General features: G+C 41.7%; 1 protein-coding gene across 5 annotated transcripts in view; it reads right to left on the bottom strand.

Moving 5' to 3' along the window:
• The window catches only part of AOPEP (aminopeptidase O (putative)), a 306,549-nt gene that overhangs the window by 49,051 nt on the left and 231,964 nt on the right, over nt 1–25,534 (bottom strand). The window lies entirely within an intron of this gene.

Below are 25,534 nucleotides of genomic sequence, written 5' to 3'. Positions count from 1 at the left end.
ACTTTGTCATGGAACTGCCTGATTATGATGTTTTCCAAAGTTTACACCGTTAACGTTTTCTAAAAGGCAACAACCAGCCACATCTTTCCAGATACACTCTTCACTGAGAAATGAAGTACTATTCTTTACCATGTCCTTTATCAGAAAAGCAGTGTTTTCAGCTCTTTCTGTACTTGGATCAATGTTTTTATGTTTGGCTAACACTTGGCATTACTGTCTGAGGAGCTACATAGTATTGGAAAAGCTGGGATAATCCAAAATCCAGACCCTGTGCCACTGGAGAAGGCAGGATGAGCTGGGTGTGGCTCTGTCCTGCGTGGCCCCACCTCCAGAAGTGCGGTCCAGGAGGGAAGTGGGCAGGCCTGTGCTCATCACCAGTGGGCATCTTGGGAGTGCCTGGTCACAAAGACATGGAGAAGGGGAGGGAGACAGGCCCCCAGCTCTCCTCTCTAACTGCAGAGATGCAGACAGGTTATGTGAAAAGCTGGAAACCAGGCAGGCTCAGGCAGGGAAGACAGCCCAAAAGGCAGTGCACCTGTCCTGGGCCTCGGCACTGTTCCTTCAGAAAAGGGTGGTTATCTTGTGGCTTTACTGTGGTCCTAGGGCTGAAAGCTAAACTTGGCTTTGTGTTTGATCATACACTTTATTAGCAGGATCGCACACCATGATATGCAGCCTTCCTTCCTCTTCAGTTCTCAGAAAACTGTTCCTGGTAGTAATTTAATTCTAAAGAAGGGAAATAAAATGCAGAATAAAGAGGCTGGGCATTAAATTTTACAAAGGATGTGAAAGTAATGGCTGTTTGATTTTGTGTGCGCAATTATTCCTGTCAATGCCGGCACAAGCCTGTGGGAAGGGGCCTAGGACAGCAGAGCCCCTGGTGCTGCTGTGGCCTCCGAGTCCCCTGGCCGTGTATGCCTCCTCTCTCCTCTACCTGCCAAGCCTTGGGACAGAGGAAAAACCATCCTGCAACCTCTTGCTGCTCAGGTAGCAGGGCTGATGAGGCCTGTGCCTTCTTTTTAGTTCCTCTTAAATGCCCTGATGCTATTCTTAGTATGTTCCCAGAATTAAATTCAAATTGCATCTTTAACAGGCTTTAATTCTGTGGGAAAAGGAAATATATCAATCGTGCAGTAACTGTAAAAATTTAACATCCTAAAACCTGTTTTTACAAACTCTGAATATAAAAAAAATGTCAGCAATCTTAGCCTGCTGTCACAAATCATTGTTCTTGACAGTAAATAATGCCAGCACCTATTTTAAAGATTTCTTAAAATTAATAACATGAAAAGTGAAAGACTGAATAAAAACAAACATGATTACAAGGATAAACAAATTAGCAAATTCATAACTTGGTTCTGTTTATACAGCTTGCCCTAAAGCTTTTGAGAGAAGTATTACTTAAATAAAATGTGTTTAATTGTAGGACAGGACTTTCTTGAAATGGTGATCCAGTTTTTAGTGAAGCCACGAATAATTAGTATTGAAGATATAGCCATGTAAAAACATGAACTTATTAACGGTTTCCATTAGTAACACAGTATATTTATTATTTGCAAAAATATCATTCTTAAAACTGCCAATGCACTTTCAGTCATTTAATTTCTGTGCTGTGAAAGACAGAGTAACTTGTGAACTCCTCCCCTGAATGCAGGAATAAATCTAAGGCTGGCCAGATGTCTGCCCTCCTCACTGCAGGAGAGTGCCTGAGCTGAGAGGCACAAAGGTTAGGACCCTGTGCCACCTGTTCTTGCTGGGCTAACCCTTAGAGTTCTGAATGTTGCTGTTCTAGACTGGACAAATCCAATTTTTAAAACTTTTCTCATAGGTCTTAGTTTTCATTCCCACAATATTATTTTTATTTGGACCTTTCTCAATTGATCCACACTGCTCAAGATGCATACTCCCAACAGCACAGAAAGTGGTCTGGCTGACCCATGCTGACCCTTCTTGCCATTATGCTAGTAAATATTTAAAGGCACTCATGTGTTCCATTTGACTTCTGTCATCCAGGAGATCCACAATAACCCTTCTTTCAAACCTAGAGCTGGTCAGTTCTCCACACACATCTGAACAGTGCCTGGTCTAACAGCATTACTTATTAGTACATTGCCAAATTTACTGGCAACCTATTAAATCTGCCTGTACTATAAACTCATCATGGTTATCTTCAAGTCCAAATTTCCCCTAAAAATATTAAGCCGCATTTCCTGACTGCTCCTATCAACTCCCTCCTGGTGAGCAGAGGTGCTGACGAGTACTCTTTGGGTCAGACCTGCTCACCCAGAAGGAACTCAGACTTAATGAAATGTAATGAGTTCTGAGAGCTTCTACAGGAAAAAATGAGTAGAGAAGACCAATAAAGCCAATATTCAGGAAATCACCTAGTACCCCTTTCAAAGACTGAGCTAGCTGCTGGCAATAACAAGATGTAAAACTTCTAAGAATCTTAATGTAGGAATAATTAAAAGGAAAAACAAATCTCTCTTAATAAAACTCATCCCTTAAGGAGATGCAAGGGGACCGTGGAGACAGAATACACATGATGTGCTTACATTGTAGACATATTAATAATTTTGCAACAAAAGGAGTCATTTGCAGCTGCTTTGTCTTCATTTCCTAGGTTGAACTACCAGAATCTCTACATAGCCAGGCAGCAGCCTGGATTTGTTTGCTGTAGTTACGGAGGGTTGTGGCAAACAGGGGTATATCATTAGGCTTTTTATCGTTTTATTCAGTTTGGGGTGTGTATATGTTTATATTCAGAATTAAAATTTCTACATGTTGCCTAGAAACGACAGTGCAGAAAAATTCACAGCCCAATGCATGCTAAATTGTAGCTGCTGGAAAACAGCGTGTTCCCCCAACTGCAGTCTGGGCTGGGCTCATTCCTATCTACTCTGTCATTCAAGTTTGATGGTCTCTAGTTTTCCAGAGAATTTGGTTTAGTTAGTTATACCATTACTTTGGGTATAACTGGAAAGAAATCAGTGTTTTTTTCATCCTGCTTGAGTGCACTTTTTCCTTCAGGAAACTTTTATGTTCTTATCCCACATTAGGACAGTACATACAACTTGAAGTGGGAGATACAGGCCTAAGCAGCTGAGAACTTGCTTGCAAGGAACATGGATGGAGAGATGGCTGGATAAAAGGTTTCTTACACTAAAGCATTTCCCACACTGCACAAGTTTCATCTAAAGGGCTCCACACGTCTTATACACATCTGAGGTGCCAACATTCCCAAGCATGTTATCACACTCGTGTTCCCAGTTGGTCAATGGGGGTTCAAGGCAGAAAGCTGGTCAAGATCACTGCAAATTAGGAAGTGAAGCCAGATAAACCCTTAGGAATGTATTGGCTTGCTCAGACAGGTAACGGCCCCCATACAGACATCTTTTCTACACTGCTGCAGTTCTTCAGGAAGAAGCGCTGCCCTTCCCCAGGAGCAGCTGAAGCCCACCCCACCCCACCCCGCCCCCAGCATGCCCCAAGGCTTTCCTTTCCAGTTGTGCAAAGGCCACCATTTCCTCCTCCTAATGCTCTTTCCTATTGTCCTTCAGCAATCTCTTAGAAGAAACTGTGCCCAGAACAAAGGTTTTGTTTTATTTACTCCACAAAAGTAGAGGTGGAAAAGAAATGTGAATATCTCAGGGGAACAATGCCAGTTAAACTTCCTGGAAAACACCCAAATTCATCAAGCTTTAGTGCCTAAGACACTGTACTAGTATACCATAATCTCAGACAGTAAAACCCCACATACCATCTTTAACTGAATGGAATGTGGCAATACTTTTGATAATGACTTTTAGGTACCAAGGACAAAAATGTTTTTCATGATTATTTGTATAGCCTATCATTTTCTATCAGTGAACTCGAATTGGTTTTCCAGTTGAAATAAAGGATAAATTCAGAAAGAATTCTTAAGATAAAATGGTTAGGGGTTGATAAAGGAAACCCCTCCCCCTTTTAAAAAATCACAATAAAAGCTAAACGGAAAAGCAAAAAATATATTATTCCTGAAACTTCATAAAAGTTATTTAAAACCAAACTAACAATACTACTCTGAGTTCCTTTTAGAAAAAAATTAAAAAGTCCCAATGGGTGTGCTAAAAGTTCATGCCCACTCTCAGTCTGAAGACACCTCATACTTCTGTGATGTTCAAACTAAACAGTAACTTATCTGCTTTGAATTAAAAGTTTAGAGAGATGTCACCACTTTCTGTAAGTGGCACATTCGGAATGCATGGTCTGCCAGATTTCAGTGAGCATAGACCCCGTGACAATCACATCCTCAAAAGACGGTACATGGGCCACGGACTGCTAAGGCAGCCTGTGGCCAGTCTGGAAGACTGACAAGATCAAAGGGCTCTAAAAACCCATAGTCCCCCTAAGGTGACTTCAGGCCCTGGTGCTCAAGGCAACAGCCCTGCCTCCTCTCTCAGTCATGCTGTGCCTGGCTACACTTGGAACAAACTATAGTTTTCTCCCCATATTAAAAAAAAAAAAAAAAGAAAACAAAACCCAAACATTCTGACATTTGCTGAAAGGAATGAAATGCCACTCTTTTGTTTTTTTGAGAGGAAGTAAATACATATTTCACTTTATAGCAAATATTTAAGATAATTAGGAAGTAAGGAGACTCTTTTTTAAAAAGATTAAATACCTTTAAAAGGGATGAAAGACCTTCCCTATTCCCACTCTGATTCTTGTCACTTTAAGGACAGCTACTGTTAGGAATTATTTAAAATTTAGGATTTTGTTCCACAGGCAAAGATTTAAAGCAAGCAAGACCTACCTACCAGATAAATTCCATCTCGATGAAGTACAAGAATTCATACTTTCAAATAACGAAATGTTCTTAAATGTCCTTATGAGAAATCAGTGGTAAAATCTTAAAAAAGCAAGCAAGGTCAGTGGAAGATTCCAACTGCCTTCAAGCTTAGGCTTAGGCTTAGAGAAAACGTGATCGCACAAGATCACATGTACATCCCTCATAAAGGAATCTTTAAACACAGCAGAAATTCTTAGTCCCATCTTAATCACCAAACAGCAACAATCTGGGGAAGTTTAAAGCACTAATCTTTGTATAATCCTTTGTATTCAAGAAAATGCAGTGTGACCATTGTCATAGGAACTCCTGGCGTCTACAATCATCACTCTCAGATCCATTTTCTGGGTGAAGCATCAGTCTGGGAAAACTGAATGACTGGGGGTGTGCGTGTGTGTGCCTGCTTTCACTGGCAGACAAGCTAGGCCATGCAGCAATTTCGTAAAAAAACAAACAAACAAAAATTACCTGAATCTGGTGTCAAAGGGATTTATTTAAAAAACAAACAAACAATAACAACAACAAGAAAAAACCCAGTAAATCACTAATACAAAGGAAATTCTTTAGAGATTTACTACCCACCTTAGATACCTATGCTTAGATCTTCAAGATGTTCCAACCGGTCCTGAACTTGAGGAAAACTGTTAGCTCTGGTTACTGATTGCTCCCACAGGATGCATAACAGGGGCAGAATTTTCAAATACGCCAACAATGAATGTCCAGTTTCAGGAGAAAGCTTGTGTGGGATCAGTGTAAAAAATAGGTTTCTTTCAAATCATTAAATGAAATGCTAGGTGTACAGGATGTCTTCCCACTTCTCTACTTGGCTCATAACAAAACCAGAATCCTATCAATCAACCAACTCAGCCATTACACAGACTCACAGCCAGGCCTGCTGTGATTCTGTACTCTATCGCCAAAACACTCTCTTGGCCAGGTGCAGTGGCTCACACCTGTAATCCCAGAGCTTTAGGAGGCTGAGGCTTGAGCCTAGGAGTTTGAGGCCAGCCTGGGCAACACAGCAAGACCCTGTCAGTACACACCTCCTCCCCCCCAAAAATAGCTGGGCATGGTGGCGCATGCCTGTAGTCCCAGCTACTCTGGAGACTGAGACAGGAGGATCGCTTGAGCCCAGAAGTGCCAGACTGAAGTGAGCTATGATCACAACACTGCACTTCAGCATGGGCAACAAAGTTGCTAAAAATACAAACAAACAAACAAACAACATTATCTGCCTTATCTCAGTATGGCCCATGTCAAATCTAAGACTGTCAGCTCATCAGAACTGAAAACATAAATGTTCCAACCTTTCCTCATTAAAAACATGAAGATATTTACATCTTCCACATGTATGTCTTTAGCCCACATAAAAACTAATGTGCCGAATGAGGCCTCACAGGCCACAGGGTGTGATTTAAGGGAAAAATTATTAATATCCAAGTAGAGTTGCAAGACTGTCTCACCTTTACTTTCAAACTGCTTCAACTTCAGCCCTCATGCCATTTTGTCCCATTTATAATTCTCAAATTATAAGAAGTATGGTCTGAAATTCTCTCATCTGTATGAACTGTATCAGAACTCAATTGCACTTACCAATTTGTTATGCTCTTTGGTATCTCTTAATATTATCCTATCAAATCAACTTACATCGCAAGGAAGGAAAAAAGGGGGGGAGTACATTTTAATGGGTGTCTGGATCTATTTTCCCTTGTCAAGGATGCCCTCTTTTTCTTTTTGAGACAGGGTCTCATTCTGTCACCCAGGCTAGAGTGCAGTGGCACCACCATAGCTCACTGTAACCTCAAACTCCTGGGCTCAAGTGATCCTCCTGCCTCAGCCTCCTGAGTAGCTGGGATTACAACTGTGTGTCACTGCACTCAGCTAATTTTTCTATTTTTTTGTAGAGACGGGTCTCAGTATTTTGCTCAGGCTGATCTCGAACTCCTGGCCTTAAGTGATCCTCTTGCCTAACTAAGCCTACCAAGTAGCTGGGATTACATGTGTGAGCCACTGCATCTGGCCAAGGAGTCCCTTTATGAAGATACCTGTCCAAGCTATTATCTAAAAGTATAACAAAAATAAAATTTAAACAATCACTACTTACATCTTGGCTTCGAGCAAGAAGTAAAGAATATGATTATGTTTCAAACATAACCGAAAACTCCCTTAGTTTCAAATATCTACCCTGGAGAACAAAGCAACATGAATGTTAGGACTCAGAACTAAACTTCTAATAGAAGACAAAGCAGAAACATGTCCTCAGCATGTCATTTAGAGAGCAATTCTCTCATCCTCACTGGCTTCACTGAGCTAATTAATAGCTGATAGCAAAGCAGGACACAGAAGAAGAGACAAGATTTAAAAATCCCCACTGGTTAAGCAAATAATGTAATTTGACACTGTAAATTTCTATTTACAATATCCCCAAAATTAACTGCTCATACATGGAATTTGGAGCATTTAACTTCTGGGTATATGATATGATTTTTGCTATTTCCATATGTAGAATCATAAGGCATTTCATCCTCTATTCCTTTGTCTGTGGTGTCACAAAATAAATACAAAAAACTGTATTGTGATTTGCTGAATCTTGCCAAAGACTCAATTTAAAGCTCGTTATTTCTAAATGTCAAAAACTTTCCACATGACCTTTTTGGTGAAAGGTGTATTAAGTAGATAGTTATTATTAATTATAGTGTCATACAATTAACCTACTATTTCATTTTAAGAAGTTTAAGTTTAAGAAACTTTAGTTATGGAACTGTACCTTCAGTGAACCTCTCCTAACATGGAAAATCACTGACCGATGCAGAGAGGAACATGTACACACATAAGCCTACCAATTCTATTGGTTTACCACACTGCTTACCAAAGAAAGGTAGAGAAACACAACAAGGAGGAGAGGGAAACTGGATAAGCAGGTTTTGCTGGAAGGAAGGAGTCACCATGTGGGGTGTTGGGGATGAGAATGGAGAGAGATGCTGGGCAGTTGGACAGCACAGGGCACCTGAATGGACAGGTGGTGGGGGAGACCAGCACCAGAAAGAGGAACAAAGGTAAAAGAAGAGGTGAAATGAGGACACACTAGGCTCATGTCTCAATTTTGTCAACCTCTGGACTCCACAGCCTAGTGGTAAAGAACTCCAAGATTAACAGCACACAGTGGCAGAGCTATTCTTAGCTCTCTGTGTTGGCTGAAGTTGCAGGCACCTTCCCCTAACCATGTCAGGTGTGCCTCCAACTGCACTGTTTCCAGCAGAAACCTCCTTAGAAGGTACATGGGTATCCTAAAAAATAGCCATTCTAAAATGAACTCTAGTGCTTTAGCACTTGGCACAGTTATTAGGAAAATCCTTACCCCCATCACTCTCTCTCTCTCTCTCTCTCTCACACACACACACACACACACACACACACGTGCACGGGCACACACCCCCAGGCAGTAAATACCTCTTGGAATCTTTCAGGGCTGCACATCCTAGAAAATCAGTGATAACACTGTTTTTACATAAAATAAAAGCTCAGAAGTGGAACAACCACAAACCACCCTGCCCTGACTTTATTCAGCATGTATTTACCTATTTGCTTTCGTTCTGCTTATTTATCCTAAACACCTACTATTAATTAATACTATTATTAATTAATAACTGGCTACAAAACTGCCTCTGTTGCAGTTGAAATGTGCCAAAGTGAGATCTTGTGTGTAGGAGGACTACAGAGCAAAGAGTAGCCCAGGAGAACATCAGCTCTTCAGGAGAAACATTCTCCAACTAGTCCCGCTGGACACCCAAGGTGAGGGACCCTCTGGTAGTGAACATCACCACCTTTTATGGGCCCACCACAGGACAGAGGAAATCATTTCTAGATTTCACCCCGTGGCTTTTGTTTCAGTAACACCTTTGAATGGCAGGATTTACTTAATGGAGACCACATATGAAAAGGCACATTTTAAAAGCAGTGCTGTAGTACCCACCTCATTTTTTTGGAAGGTGGAAGCCCCACTCTGTCCCTCCAGGGACAGACAGGGTCACGCAAAGTCTGACAGTCTGTCTGGCCCAGAACAGGCCCCCTGCACTGTGGAATGCCTGCCAGCCCTAACACCCCAGGCCAGGAGGTGTACCTACAACGACAGGTGGGGGTGACCTAAAAGGAAGGAAGGGTACACTTCCAGGAGCTGGCCTCAGCTGATCAGGGGTAGTGGGGTTTCTCAGCCACACAAGACAAAGTGAGTTTCCAGGCCCATTCCAAGTCATGCTGGAGGGTTCTGGGCCTGCAGTCAGTTTGATTTCCTGGGACATGCGCCTTCTGACCATGCCACCTCCATGCTATGGCTAATGTAACAGGATGAGAGAAACCACAAAGTACAAAAAGCTACAGGGGACTGAGCAACTTACCCATGCCCCCCATAAACACTGGAAAAAGACATCTTTAGCAGAAACACATGTAATCAACGGGGGGGCGGGGACTGTTACATCAAAGACCCTCAGTTATGGTGCATGGTCCACAAACAAGATAATCCTCCAGATATCTGGGACAAGTCAAAAGATGGGGGAGCAAATAGTGTTCACTTGTCTGAACTGGAATACATCCCCAAAAGGAAGCATGAAATGACATGACCCAACAATAGCTTAGAACGCTTATGTTTTAATTCTCCCACCCTCTTGGGAGTTGGGCTTGAACAGGATCTAAGGTGCACAGGTGAGCTCTGGCAACTGGCCAGTTCCATGTGCAGCGAAACCCAACAGCCCCCTTTGATCTGTGCAGATGTGTGGTGCTGGCCACTGCCAGGGCATCAGCGCAGAGCCACCGTGGATGGTGACATTTCAATTGGGCATCAGTTTTTATTAAAAAAAAATGTGAGGACTTAGTTCTTTTCACATTAAAATGAAGACCTAGATGACACCGTGTTCTGGCATTGTGGATATACGTGAAGAACACGCAACCAAAGTATGTTCTGCAACTGGATGTTTGGAGAGAAGACAGCCTACTTAAGTTTCATGACATTCTTTTCAAACTAAAAAGAGCAGATGCATGAAGAACAAAGGCACCAACTTCATTTCACTAAGTATATACAGGTAAATGCAGAGAAATCTATTCATTGCCAAAATAATTAACACTCTTCACCCACACATACTTGTATTTAACCTGCACTTTGTGCTGGTACCACCACCAGAGCCCAAGGTCGGGGGGGTGCCTGCACACCCCCGGGTTCAACTGCACACTGACTTTGAACACCAGACTTCCCGCTAGCTGTGACCAAGCCTAGCCAGGAGGGGTTTTCACCAACTTGGAGAGCAAGATGGTCAGAAAAGCCAGCCAGGCCTGATGATAAAATAGAAATGCCAGAGAAGAGGCAAAGTATGAGTTATACTTCTTTCAGGATTCGATTATGCTACTTTGAAGTAAAGACTATTTGCATTTTAATAAAAGCCAGAAAGCACGAGATGGCTATGTAGCTGCATATTACTTAGAAGTAAGTTGGGAGTATCCATTTCAGCGCGACCCTTAAAGTAGAACAGAAAGAGCCCCACAGTTAATTGCTGAACAGAGAGGCTCATCTTCCGTAATTTCCATATTGTGACTACAAACTAAATACACAAGTCACGAGGGTGAGCTGCTAGCGTCCCCTCAGATCTTGAAATGGATGTCAGTTTGATTCATGTCCAGAGAAGAGGAAACACAGGACAGCTGCTGCCACTTTTTACATCAATGGTCACGTACAGAAAGCCAAAGGTAAAAGGAATCCACCAGCCCTCCTCTCCCAATCTACACGATCTGTTCACAAGCTCAGATTGCTGCTCTGTGTTCACAAGTCTGCTCCAGTACACAGGGGATAGTTATTAAATGGATTTAGTCAAAGTATACGCATCATAGGCTACAGCCGCAAAAATTCCAGTATTCACAGTCAATCAAGTTACTTTTTATGAAATACATAGAACAGATCGTTCCAAAAAAAAAAAAAACACCAGAATTTCAAAATAATTCAACTAATTTAAAAAATAAAAATTAGCCTGAATTAATAACCACCTTTGAAGTCACAAATATAAAACACCTTCCCATTATTTTTCAATCATTATTTTCCCTACAAGATTGAAAGGACAAACACCAAAATATTAACAGCAGGTAGTTCTCTGGGTGACTAGATTACTGGTAATTTTAAAATTTCTTCTTTATACCTTCCTGTACTTTCTAAATTTTCTCTAATAGACAGTATCACTTTGATAATCTGAAAAAAAAAAAAGTTAAACTTCTTATCTTGAGTTGATTTGTTTGAAACTAGACGCTAAATATGCCAAACTGAAATAAAAATACAGGAAAGGTACCCAACCAGAAAACAAAGCTTCTGTTATGCAGAGAGCAGGAACAGACCACGGCTGCAACAGTCAACTCAGCATGGGAATCTAGCGTTCAACAATTTGAGCAACATGAACTAGAATCCCAGGGAGCCTCCTTGACTGGCGTGTTGGGCATCCTGTAACCGATGTCACTCTTGCCTCCCAGGACAAGCATTATGAAAAGAGAAGCCAGCCTGCAATGTCACTTGGATCTTACCAAGGGACTCTCAAAAGGCATAAGCAAAAACTTAGTGGAAATTCAAGTTTTCATACTAACAATGGGCTTGGTTATTATATAATAAATTGATTAAATTAAAATGAATTTCAGCCTCCTACCCTTGAGGAAATCTTTCTCAGGAGCCTCCATAATGTGGCTGAATTAAGTTTTTTCTCTTCTCACCAAGTCCCTGAAAAGCTGTTGAAGAGATGCTTATAAAACACTGAAATGCTCAAAATATCAATAAAAAGCGAAAGGAAGAGGATAAGGATTATTATTGGAAAACCCACAATCCTGATCAGTGCTAAAATCATTAAGAGCTTGTAAAACATGACGTCTTTCTAATCGTAGGGTGAAGGAGTGACTGGCATGGCATCGAGTGGATGGCAGGTATCCGAGAGCCCAGAACGGTGACGTGCAGCACACAAAAAGAAAGGGCACTCACACTTGAGGGTTCTGAGTAACTTGAGCCTGCTGAGAAAACCCAGGCTTTGGAAAGGGCCACACCAGTGTAACGGGGCACGGCTCCACATCAGTAACACCACACAGACAAAAGGGCAAAGGCCAGGAAAATTCAGACTGGTAGAATGATTTAATGTCTGCATCTGTACAATGCCTGTAGGAATGTGGTCATGTCCCCCATGGGGCCCAACAGCCTCTGCAGCCTCATCTCTGCCCCATGCCTCTCACACTCACTCTCTTCTCAGAATTGTGTGGCTGTTCTCTTGACACCCCCATCTCCCACTGAGAGTGCCTGGTGACAGGGACACTTCCAAGTTGGTAAAGGCAGCATGTACAGAAGACCAAATCCTAGGGAATACTAGAGAGCCCATTAGAGAATCGGTTTACAGCAAACAAGGGCAGCTCAATGACACGCGGTGCCCTGCCCAGACAGCTGTCTGGAAGCTTTGCTCCACCTGCACCCTCAAAAGCTGCTGCCACCTCCCATACACACTACTTTAGTATTTCAGTAACGTGGACCAAAAACCTGTCAGAACCTGGAGCCAATGGCTCTCACAGTGTCAGAAACATTGCACTTTTAAAGCTATCTTAAAATGAGAGTCTCAGATAACCCAACACATATAATACACATAATTGGGTGGGGAAACCTTAATACAATGCCCCATCTATAACAGAAAGGAGAACTAAAAGGAAAGTGGGTTATAATGCATTAATCTGGATTTCAGTATTTTCAGGCTAATGCCTGAGTACCCTGTAAGACACACAGTGAAACAGTGGGAGGCCGGGGAAGCCCCACAAACACTCAGCTGCTAATGCAAGCTGAAGCGGGTGTGCTGTGAGGTTACTCAGACACCACAAAAGCCTTCCCACTTCAGACAAGATTTTCTGAAATGGCAAATAATGCTTGAAAAAATTCAAGAAAATACAATCTTTCCAGATTTACCTGGCAGTCACATTCCTAGAAATCTCAGTAAATATTAAAACCACACATAAAAAAGAGTTAGGTTCTAAGATCAAATATCATACACCACTTTTTCACCTGTACAACTCTCCAGCAGGCACCTGAAGGTTCTGTGGGAGATGGCACAATTCTCTGCCTTGCTGGAATGCGCTGTGCATCGCAGGCACAGTGTTCCTGGACCCTGTCCACTACGGGCCAGGTATACTCCCAGTCACGGTGCCACCCACATCATCACCAAAGGGGGGATTCTCCCCATGAGAACCGATCTTTTATACCAAACTGATCCCATGTGACAAGTGCCTCTGAAGGCCAAAATCATTCATGTAAATTGTGTTTAGTTGAGGTTGTTTACTCAGATATCAGACCCTAGGAAAATTATCTCTGCCGCTATTTTCCTCCCACGAACTTCTTGGCACTTGGGTGCCGTGTGTGAACGGGAACACCTCTCACCCTTTCCTCTTGATAGGTCACTGCCCCCCTTAAGAATATTTGGACAAGCACAAATTCCAAAGACCAATGGGCCGGCAATGAGTGCTCTGAGGCTCATGCTTCTGCTCATACTTAAAGAAAGGTCATGAACCTCACCCATGATGAAAGAGTGATCTTACCAGAATGCTCTGTCATGACTGATTAGATGATTTATTTTGAAAAATAAGTTTACTCAATTAGTTCACTGCCATAATAAAAGATACCTGCAAATCCTAGAATAAGCAAAAATAATGAGCCACATTAGCCATTTGGTCTTGAAAGTACAAAAATCCCTGCCACAGCAAATGACGTGATAAAGTCTTCCTGCATAACTTTTGTCAGGCCCTTGGAAATAGCCCACGCTCATATAAATACTGCTAGTTGCATTCTTAATAAAGAGTCCTTAAAAGCTACCCAACTATAACAACTAGAAACTGTACTATTATTTAAAGCACCACAAAACATGACTCTATAGATACATGTGTCTATTCTATATTAAAACGATGTGTATAATCAGAAATACAAACTTACAAATGATTTGAATAACAAAGAAAACTAAAAAAAGAATTTGAAATACAAAAAAAAATCCTTTCTCAAAGTAAGCTAATATTTAGCCAGTAACATCACATGAACACACACAAACTTCATTCTTTTTATCAAGTCCATAAGAAAAAACATAATTAAATGGAATGTGGTAGACTATTGCATGCATGACTGGCAATAAAACCTGGAGATTAAACAATAGGGCATCAAAGACTGTAGCAATTTTAGTTAACATATGTTAACAATGCTTGAAAAACTGTAAAAAATTTAAAATAGTTCCTAGCTTCCTTTTGTGCCTAAGAATAGAAGTCAAAGGTTAAGGTTATTCCTTAAATATAGCCAGTGGCAAAGATAAGAAGAAACTCAAATCCTCGTACATCACTGGTGGGAATGTAATATGGTGTAGCCACTTTGGAAAATCTGGCACTTTCTTAAATCACTAAACTTACCATATGACTCCTAGGTATCTACCCAAGAGAAATGAAAACATATATCCAGGCAAAAACTGGTATGAGTCTTACAGCAGCATTATTCATGACAAACTGAAAATGACCCAAATGTGTATCAACTAGTGAACAGATAGGCAAAATGTGGTATATCCAAATAATGGAATACTATTCAGGAACAAAAAGGAACAGACTACTGATACACACTATAACATGGATGAACCTTAAAAACATTACGATAAGTGAAAGAAGGCCAATGCAAAAGACCACATATTGTATGATTCCACTGATATGAAATGTCCAGAAAATGCAAATCTATAGAAACAAGACGTAGATTACTGGTAGCCCAAGGATGGCGAGAGAGGGAAATAGGCAGTGATTACCAATGGGCACCAGGGATTTCTCCGGGATGATAGAAATGTTCTAAAACTGGATTGTGGTGATGGTTGCACAACTTAACTAATTTATTAAAAATCAGTGAATTGTTTATGGTATGTAAATTTATACCTCAAAACTATTTAAAATACATATATACCCACAAAGAACCTACAGATGAAGCCCTGGGCAGCTATGAAGTGCTAAATCTGTGTTTTTGGTTGTGCTTACTTTCTTGACTTTGGAGTGGAAAAGATGACATCAGTCCATTAGCATTATGAGAATGCAGAATTTTGCTATCCAATTTCCTCTTAAAGATAATAAAGGAGCATGGGGGAAGGGAGACATGGAGGGGGAGCAAATAAATCTGCTCTTTCCTCATTACAGAGTTCAAACTGGGTCACAGCCCTATTAGACTGTAACCATGCAGAGCTCACTCATTACTGCTGGCGGCCTGCGGGGGCAGTGCTGGGGCCTGGGAACTGGCGGAGTCCACTGACAATTATGACCACCTCCCTAGGAATACAGGACTTTTTAAATGGGCAAACCCAGGCAAGACACCTATGTTAAGCATGATAATGGTCATTCTGAACAATTAGGAAATGAGATACTAGAGAAATTCTCGCTTTGCTTATGTAACCTAAAATCTAACACAAGCCACTTACCCTCCCAAACCTCAAAGTTAGGCTTTATTTGTTAAAATCAATATCGACTTAATAATTATACACAATGAAAATATCAATCTGCAAAGCAGGCAGACCATGCACGGTGACCTAAGACAACCTAGGATGACCTTGCCTTCCCCTTCCATCTCGTGACAAATTAACTTTTGCCAAGCACCTACTAAACTCACTGCTTTACTTAGCTAGGTCGGGCCTAACAGCCAACATACCTAGCTCTGCTCTGCAGACTCATAACAACCCCTTGTCCCTACAACATGGCACTGAATGGAATACAGCACTGTTGCTGTGGACAAGGAAGCAACATGTGGCTGTGTCTGCAGTGGCTATGGCCGACAGTTTATTGATGAAAGGCCGGAAGGGGCAGGGGAGACCAGCACACTAAACAGCCTCTGCCGGGGAAGTGGGTCATGGGAGGAGGAAGAGCAAGGACAAGCTTGTCAGTCTCCAGGGTTTTCTGACCATCCACAGCCAGAACAGCAAGACTGCCCCGACTACCTACTCACAGGTGGTCCCAGCCAGAGGACCACAATGCATGTGCCAGGTCTAGAAGGCAAGCATCTTAAGACCATCTTACAACTCGCTGTACAAAAGTTTCTGAATAGGGAAACACAATAGTAACAAGTGCGTAAATAAGAGGCCCAATCAAACAGAAATGGTATGGAATTATTTTTAGTTGAAGTTGATAGAACAAAAATCCACCTTATGAAAAATAAAATGCTGTGGAAAAGAGTACAGGCAGGAAATCAGAAATGCTATATTTATCCCCTCCTCTCTGACCACCCCCTTGAGTATTTCCTCTATTTTGAGAAGACAGCAATAAAACTGTTCTCCCTACCAACATTCTCCCTCTGCTCAGAGGCACTCTGGCAAACAAACTAGCCAAAAGGCCTCACTAGCATGTTGGGCCACACGCTTAGGCCCAAAGTATGAAAATATCACCATTTCTAGGGCAGTCAGTATTCACATAGGGGTCACACAAATACTAAGTCTGAAAATTGCTGTGGCCAAAAGCTGGGTGGCACTTCTCTTGGCCTAGGAAATCCCTAGAGTCGCTCTCACTGCCGAGAGAGAGGAGGAGAACTGCTTGGGAAAAAGCAGGAAGAATGTTCCAGAAGCCTTGAGGAGGCCCATTGAGGCCATGCTGCCCCTCACCGCATGTGAGCTTGCAGCTGAACTGCTGCTCTTTGTCGACAGAGGTAAGAAAACTCCAAGAATGCCAAGGACTAATGAAAATAACCAGCTGGCAGCATTTTCTCATGATACATTCCCCATGTTCCCCTCCCATGTTCTCTCTCATTCCTTACTATCTGGAATAAACTTCACAGGGGAAAAGGAGGGAAGAAGTGAGGAAAAGTGGCAACCTGTCTAATCTGACAAGGCTGGCTGGCTAATCTAACATTTGACATGAAAATTATCCAACATAAAAACTAATTTCTTTCCCCATAAAAAATTCAAGCATGTTTATAATTTAGAGGGCATGCGGAGTTTCAACCTCAGCAATTAGGAAGCCAGCACAAGTCCACTGGGCTTTGTCCAATGACCCTTTCAACTACTTAAAAATGATGTCTGATTATCAAGCAATGTTATGGCTTACCTATAAAAACTTCTTTTAAGAAAATATTGATCCTTGATTACATAAGCAAGGCCATTCTGAGAAGCCTTTTTAAATCATGTATAACCCATTACTCATAGTTGAGACAAACACTGGACCCATTTCTTCAGTGTCTAAGTGGGTTTCTGTTAGTAAGTCCAGGCTTAGGCAAAGTTACTCACTATCCTGAGCCAATTCTACACAAGAATGATAGTTATCATAAATGCAGACCTCTATAGTTGTTTGGGGGTAGGGGAGTCACAACACTTTTTTTTTTTTTTTAAGCTTCCTGGAATGCTCAGAATATCAGACAAACACATTTTTTGTGGGTAACTTGACCTTTTGTAACTTGAACTCACTAAGACCTCAACCAAAATCAATAAAACAGCTCCAATGACCTCAACTAAAACTCCCTTTGGAGGAGCCTGCTGGAAACTTCCAACAGAAACTGAGGTAGTATTTGTCTGGGACAGAGTGGCCCTATGGGGCAGCTTCTTGGGTCAGCCTGGGAAAGAGGTGCACCTCTGCACCTGTGGCTGGGCTCTGCCAGAGAAGTAATCGGCTGCCTCCCTGGTCTTAAAGCTGGAGACACTTCAGCCGGCCCACAGATGCCACCCTGGTATGTTCTAAACCTGCGCCCTCCCGGCACTCTTCCTGTACCTACGTTGCCTGGCCTATCCTATTGGTCCTCAGGGCTCCTTCTGTTCTCATACTACACCATAGATGTCAGATGACTAAAGTCTGAAAACAGTACTGGAAAAGCCTATCACCGGCTACATTAATAACTACCGTCTGTGAGCAAATACTCAATGGCAGCTCTTTGCTAAATGTTTTACTGTTATAACCATTTTACAGATGAGTAAACTAAGGTTTACATGGGCTAGTCTGACCAATGTAAAAAAGCTAGGGAGGGTTGAAGATGCGATTTCAATCAGTCCATCTGACTACAAACCCATGACTATAAGATCCACATCAGCTGCAGCCATCTCCAAACTTGTGTGAGAGAAAAGTTTATAGAAAACACACATGGTCTGAGAAAAGGTGAAAAAGTGTCCATCTCTAATAGATTAATATGTCTCTTGCTAAAAAAACTAAAGCAAGAAAACTTCTTGGGAAGTAAAATGCTCTCAACAAATGAACTTCTCCTACTGAGCTACTGTTAAAACAGCTATTATGTTTTAATTCTGTATTATTTCTGATATGAAGATACAAAGAACTGTCTTTAAAAAAATAAGGAAGTATTTCCAAATATGCTGGTAACAGTTTTTCACAGGAAAAAACCCCACCCAAGAATACCATAGAGATACTCTCTTCTTGATTCTTAATCTTCATGTAAATGATGTACCTCCCCCTCCAAATGCCTGCAAGATCATTCTGAAGACAAGAAATAAGAATACTGAAGTCCACACATATTTATAATGTACCCCCTTCCCTTCTCTGCAACAGTGCATAATCTTAAAACAGGTTTGAGACCAAAAATAAGAGACAGATATTATCAGTGTTCAAAATTGACAATACCATTACTCTCCTCTCTCCTCCTATTTAAGAATTTGAACACAAGAGCAAGAGTACTGTAACAAGTCTGATTTCTTCTTTTTGATTATCTAGAACTCCATCAGGAGTTCCAAAAAATAAAAAGTTAAGCGAAACTAAAGAAAAAACAATTACCATTTGCCTTCTGTTCTGGAGCTCAGTTTGCTCTACCTTCACTTTTTCTAAGTCTCTCCCTAGGATGGCTCATGATGACAATGACTTTGCATTACACACGGGGCAATTCTCTAGAATTGTGGTCCCCAATCCCCAGGCCATGGCCTGCTCTAGGAACTGGGCTGCACAGCAGGAGGTGAGCAGCAGGCAAGCGAGCAAACTTCATCTGTATTTACAACTGCTCCCCATAGCCTGCATCACCATCTAAGCTCCATCTCCTGTCAGATGAGCGGTGACATTAGATTCTCACTGGAACACAAACCCTACTATAAACTGTGCATGCGAGGGATCCTGGTTGTACACTCCTTGTGAGAATCTAATGTCTGACAATCTGAGGTGGAGCTGAGGTGGTGACGCTAGCACTGGGGAGCAGCTGCAAATACAGATTATCGTTAGCAGAGAGGTTTGACTGCACAGAGACCATAATAAATCAATTGCTTGTAGATTCATATCAAAACCCTATCAGCGAGTGGCAAGTGACAATTAAGCTGCACCTAGTGGCAGGCATTACAGTGGCAAGTGAGTTGATGTACTTCAATTGTGCAGTTGCATATGTTGGCAGGCTTTAGGTCAGAATCGGATAATTTAGTCCACACATGGTCCACCCATTATTTTATTTACACTTCTTTTGAGGCCTTCCCCCCCCGCCCCCCGCACTGTACACTTGTCTCAGTCACAGTTTTGGTTAAGCCCACAAGCTAACCTTAGCAAAAATGAATCAAAAACAAATGTTGCTGGAGAGCTTCTATGAAGAGGGGGAAAGAAAGATCCTATGATGAGACAGCAGAAGACTCTAACACTGCCAACAAACTGAAAGTTCCATTTAAAAGAAAATACTAAGAGTCCTACTTAAATTACAGCTTTACTGCAACAGGTGATTCACATTCTCCAAGCCCGCTTTGTATAATACATGGCAACCAGCTATCCAAGGAAGCCATGAAATCTTCAAAACTGCTTCACCACAAGGAGACCAAGCACCCTGCATTAAAGGACAAGCCTTTGGAGGTTTTCAAAAGAAAAAAAATGTGAACACAAAGAACAGAAGCAATTATTGAAGGCCACCACTTCATCAAACGCGTCTGCAGAGACAGCATCATTCTTAGTGGCTAACTGCATTGCTGAAGCTAAGAAGCCCTTTACCATTGATGAAGAGTTGATCCTGCCTGCTGCTAAGGACATTGGCCGTGAACTCTTAGGAGAGGCTGAAGTTCAAAGGTGATACGTGTTCCTCTTTCAGCTAGCACCATAACTAGACGAATTGATGAAATAGCAGAGGATACTGAGGCACAGTAGTTAGAGAGGATTAATGTGGCACGCAATCCAGGTTGACAAGTCTACTGATGTTGACAGCAAGGCAACAATGCATGTTTTTGTGTGATATATTTTTCAGGAGGATGTGCCTGAGAATATGTTATATGCACTCTTGTTGTGAACCAACACCACAGCTGCAGAACTATTCAAATCTTTGAATGATTACATATGAGGACAACTGAATTGGTTACTTTGTGTCAGTATATGCATGGATGGAGTGGCTGCCATGACTGGACGGCTTTCTGGTTTCACTACTCAAGTCAAGGAGGTCGCTTCCAAATGTGAGTCTACGCACGTGTCATCCATACAGAAATGCTGGCTAACTGAAAATGCCATCTGAACTAAACAATGTTTTGCAGGATGTGATTAAAATTACCAACCACATTAAAGTACATGCCCTTAACTCAAGTCTGTTTGCTCAGCTCTGTGAGGAGGACACAGAGCACATGTCTTCTCTTGTACGCAGAAGTGAGATGGCTTTCTAAAGGTAGATCACTAGCCAGAGTTTCCGAGTTATGCGAGCCACTCTAGAGATTTCTTTCAGAAAAAGTCACCACTGGCAGCAAATTTCAGTGACAAAGAATGGGTCACATAACTTGCTTACGTGTGTGACATAGTCAACCTACTCAACAAACAATCTGTCACTCCAGGGGAGAACAACTGTGTTCAAGTCAGCAGATAAAGTGGCTGCATTCAAAGCCAAACTGGAATTATGGGGCAAAAACTGGCATTTTTGACATGTTTCAAACATTAGCAGAGACTTTGAAAGAGACTGAGCCAGGGCCTTCTTTCTCCCAGTTGGTGCATGATCACCTATCTCAGCTTTCAAAAGAGTTTGCGCATTACTTCCCAACCACAAAAGACCCCCAAACTCGGAAGGAATGCATCCTCAACCCATTTGTGAATAAACCAGGCGAATCGACTTTGTCGGTGCTAGAAGAACTGCTTGAGATCATAAATGGTGGTGGCCTTAAATATGTTTGAGACGACTTCAAATCTCCATATGTTGTGGATTAAAGACACAGTGGAATATTCTGAGATTGTCACAAAAGCACTGAAAAGCCTGCTTCCATTTCCAACATCCTATCTTTGTGAAGCAGGGTTTTCTGCAGTGACAGCAACCAAAAAGAGATAGATTACAGAGCAGACTGGACATAAGCAACACTCTTCAAGTGTCACTGTCTCCCATCACCCCCAGAGGGGACTGACTAGCTGTAGGAAAACAAGCTCAGAGCTCCCACTGATTCTGCATTATGGTGAGCTGTATAATTATTTCATTATATAGTACAATGTAATAGAAATAAAGTACACAATAAATGTAATGCACTTGAATCATCCCAAAATGATCCCTCCCACCCCGCCCCAGTCCTTGGAAAAAATCGTCTTCCATGAAACACCGGTCCCTGGTGCCAAAAAGGTTGGGGACCGCTGCTCTACGAGTTAAAGCATTGGTCAGACTATGAGTCAGAATCAGATACAAACAGTGCCAGCTCTGGAAATAGTGCCTGTAGCTTCAATCCAAGATGGGAGACTGTGGTCACACAGCAAGCCTCAGCCCAAAACTCCCCTGCTCTGAGGCCAAAAGCCAATTAAACAGAGTGTGTGTGTGTCTATGTGTGCACGTGTGCACTCCTGCAGGCACACCCACCCACCCAAGCTATACACGCACACTGGTACGTCAGTAATCCTCTGTTGGAAGCTAATTCAGCATCATTTAGATTTGTGTGATGATAATCTGGTGTTCTATGATGATTAAGTAATGCTATTGTTGACCAAGTCAATGACTTAATCTCCAGTAAAGACTCAAAGAATTCCAGGATTCTCAACGTAGGAGTATGATCTGGCGCCTTTCCCCTGCACCTTTCATTTTGCTGGGAGAGGCAGAGAGGAAGCCTTCTGTAAGTCTGAATCAGCCCCAGTACCTACCTTTTCTCTTCATCTGCCCATGTAGGGGACTATCCTTCTGTATCTGCCAGTTGTGTTACAGAGAAAACACAAGCAGCTTTTCTCCTAAATCATACTATTCCTACTCACCTTGCCCTGCCAGTAGCACAGAGAGTTCTAGGGCACTAAACCCTCCATAATCCAAGTTAGCATTACTTTTGTCAGTACTGTTTTGGGGGGCGAGGGTGGTTTGATTTGGCCTATAAGCAGATAACCAATTAACACAGACTGCAGAAAAACTTTACATAACTCTAAATTTGCAATATATCAAGGTATAAATATGTATAAACATGGAAATCAGCTTTGCATTTTAGAAAAAAATACTAACATATATATTAAAAAATACCTGTACAGATTGATGAAAAGGCCATTCATGAGAGTGCCTTTACTGTGTTCCAAAATAAAATGCCTAGTTATCTGGTCACACAAAAATAAAACAAAGAAAAAAAATATTTCATGTCACAGTTGCTTCGCCTTTAACAAGCATCACAAAAACTTCAAATAATCTGTGGCTTGTAAAATTCACTAATTTAATATGAAAAGTACAATTTCATTATCAACCCTTGCAGACACTCAGCTATGCAAAGTGTCTGCTCTTTGGCCTGCTCTTTGGAATGACTGAACTCTCAAAATCTGACTCAGTCTACTCCTAGATAAAATGGAAAGGTCCTCAATAAACAAGAAAATGGCCCTACCTTTGGATGTGTTTCTAGTCCATAGGGGATAGCCTGGTAGGGGTGTCATCTTGAGTCTCCCAGATGTTCTTTCTCTGTTTCCCCAGTGTCTGTGTCCCACAATACAAGATAGCCCACCTCGATATACTTCTCCTTACCTGGAACCCAAAGCTGCTCTGCCTGCATGCCCTACTTTGGGGAGCTGTCTACACAGACAGTTGGAAAGAACAAAGGGAACAGGAGACCCCGGCTCTGGTCCCAGGCCAGTATGTAGTCCTGTGAATCAAAACCATGCAGGGCCATCATGTCCTCACATGGAAAACATGGATTTGAATTAGAGAAGCTTGTAAGGCCTTTCCCAGCTCTCTCAAATAAAGTGCTCAACAGAAACTTCTGTTGCTCCACTTTCCCTGTGACAATCCTCCTCCCCCCACTTTCCTTTCTCTTTTGGGGAAAAAAAAAGAAAGACAGGTCTCACTCTGTTGCAGAGTACAGTGGTCCAATCATAGCTCACCATAACCTCAAACCTCTGGCCTCAAGCAATCCTCCCATCTCAACCTCTCGAGTAACTGGGACTACAGGCCCACTTCACCATGCCCCGCGGATTTTAAAACATTTTTTTTTTTTTTGGAGATGGGGTCTCATTACGTTGCCAGGCTGGTCTTGAACTCCTGGCTTCAAGTGATCCTCCAGCCTCAGCCTCTCAAGTTGCTGGGACTACAAGCACAAGCCATTGCACCTGGCTCATGGCTTTTCTCTTTTAAGGCCCAACACTCACATGTATTTAGGGCCTCAAGTGCTGGACTTTAAGTAGGTTTCATAACATTAGATTTACTGGCACACTCCTCTAGTTGCTTGATTTATAATTTTCCCTATTATTTTAGACAACTTCTTGCTAGTGGTGATTTTATTTTCTGAAGTTGCCTCAGTTCTTCTTAATTCTTCCTGATGTTTTGTGTAGCACTATGGTACCAAGATGAGATTTCCACAGGTCCAAAACACTATGTTTTCTTTAACATTTAGAAACTTAACATGACTAGGCCGGGCGCGGTGGCTCACGCCTGTAATCCTAGCACTCTGGGAGGCCGAGGCCGGTGGATCGCTCGAGGTCAGGAGTTCGAGACCAGCCTGAGCAAGAGTGAGACCCCGTCTCTACTAAAAATAGAAAGAAATTATCTGGCCAACTAAAATATATATATACAAAAAATTAGCCGGGCATGGTGGTGCATGCCTGTAGTCCCAGCTACTTGGGAGGCTGAGGCAGGAGGATCACTTGAGCCCAGGAGTTTGAGGTTGCTGTGAGCTAGGCTGACGCCACGGCACTCACTCTAGCCCGGGCAACAGAGTGAGACTCTGTCTCAAAAAAAAAAAAAAAAGAAACTTAACATGACCAATAATTATTTCAGAGAAAATAATCATTTTACAGACAACTACAGTTCACTTTTTGTTGCAAAATAAAATACAGTATTGTAATTCTGTTTAGCAAAAAGTAACAGGTAGCTGGCACCTTTCTTCAGATAGGAAACTGCAAAGTGATGACGCAGGAGGAGATGGGCCCAATATTAAATATCTTTCATTAGCTGGGTATACTATAAGCTCAAACAGCCTTCAAAGGAACTTCAAATCAAAATTGGGCAAAGGAAACAAAATCAATGACTTATTGTGCATAAGAAATGATTACAGACTGATCTAAAATGGAGCCCTGCTAGAATACAAATCTTATCAACACCCAAAAAAACATTTTGGGAGCTTCCAGTTTGGAAGAGGAACAATAACAATTTATTTTACTATAATGGACCAACTGAAGAGCGATGCAAATGAAATACAGTTGCTCTGAGAAATAGAATCAGTTTTCTTGAATAAACCCAAAAGACAGGGACAAACATATAAACTCATAAAAGTACTATTGCTATATTTGCTGCTGGCCAAAGAACAGTTACAGGAAGAAACTAAGCTTAATTTTATTTAAGTCTATAAATAATTTTAGGAATGTTTTCTTGTCTCACTGTCATGGAGGAGGAAAAAAACATGAATGGCATTACTACCCATATACCATCAGGTAATCAGCCCTTAACAACCTTTTTTGAAGAGTTGCTCTAAAATGCATTAAATATTTGGAGAATGCCAGCTGTCTTAGAGAAGTCACCTCACTAACTCCCACAAGGCTCTGACAAGGCACATTTCTACCCCCTTTACAGGATGACACGTGGTTGCACAGTCATTGTGGGGCCAGCCTCGGAAGCCAGGCCTGACCACCCAAGGCCTGCACACTGCGGCTAAAGGGCAGAGAGAGGAAAGCCTCTCCAAGATGCTAGCAACTTCTGCAGAAAACAAACTGCACTTTATCAGACATAATTCCAGAGAGGGTAAGAACAGATCATATTAAAAATAAAAAGAAAGCCACACCTAATGATGCTACAAGGACACAGAAGACTCTGAGTCACAGGACTTGAGAGTTAGAACAAAAGCAGTTGCTACAACTCCAACTGACGCATGAGGGTTGTAGGTTCACTGACTCATTTGGGAATCCTGAGTGAGATGTTTAGATTTCCCACTTCCTGGGCCAATGCCTCTGATCTGTGAAATGGAAGACAAAAGCATAATTAGGGTATCTAGATACTTACATATCCTCTCAAGAAATAAAAGCATTAAGTATAAAAAAAAGCATGGTTCAACATCCACCAGAATGGCTAAAATAAATAAGTCTCATAATACCAAGTGCTGATGAGGAGGTAGAGAAACTAGAAATCTTAAACACTGCTCGTGGAAATGTTAAATCTGTGGCTACTTTGGAAAACTGTTTAGCAGTTTCTTAAAAAGTTAAACATACACCTGCCATAAGGCCAAGCTATTCAAGTCCTAGGTATCCATCCAAATGAAAAATATGTCTACACAAAGACAGTTACACCAATGTTCATTATGAACTGACGCGTTATTCGTAATGACCAAAAACTGCAAAAAAAAAAAAAAAAAAAAAAATCAAACATCT

The sequence above is a fragment of the Eulemur rufifrons genome, chromosome 7 (genome assembly GCF_041146395.1).
Source record: "Eulemur rufifrons isolate Redbay chromosome 7, OSU_ERuf_1, whole genome shotgun sequence".
NCBI lineage: Eukaryota > Metazoa > Chordata > Mammalia > Primates > Lemuridae > Eulemur > Eulemur rufifrons.
Note: the sequence above shows the minus strand (reverse complement) of the source record. Positions and strands in the feature narration are given on the sequence as shown.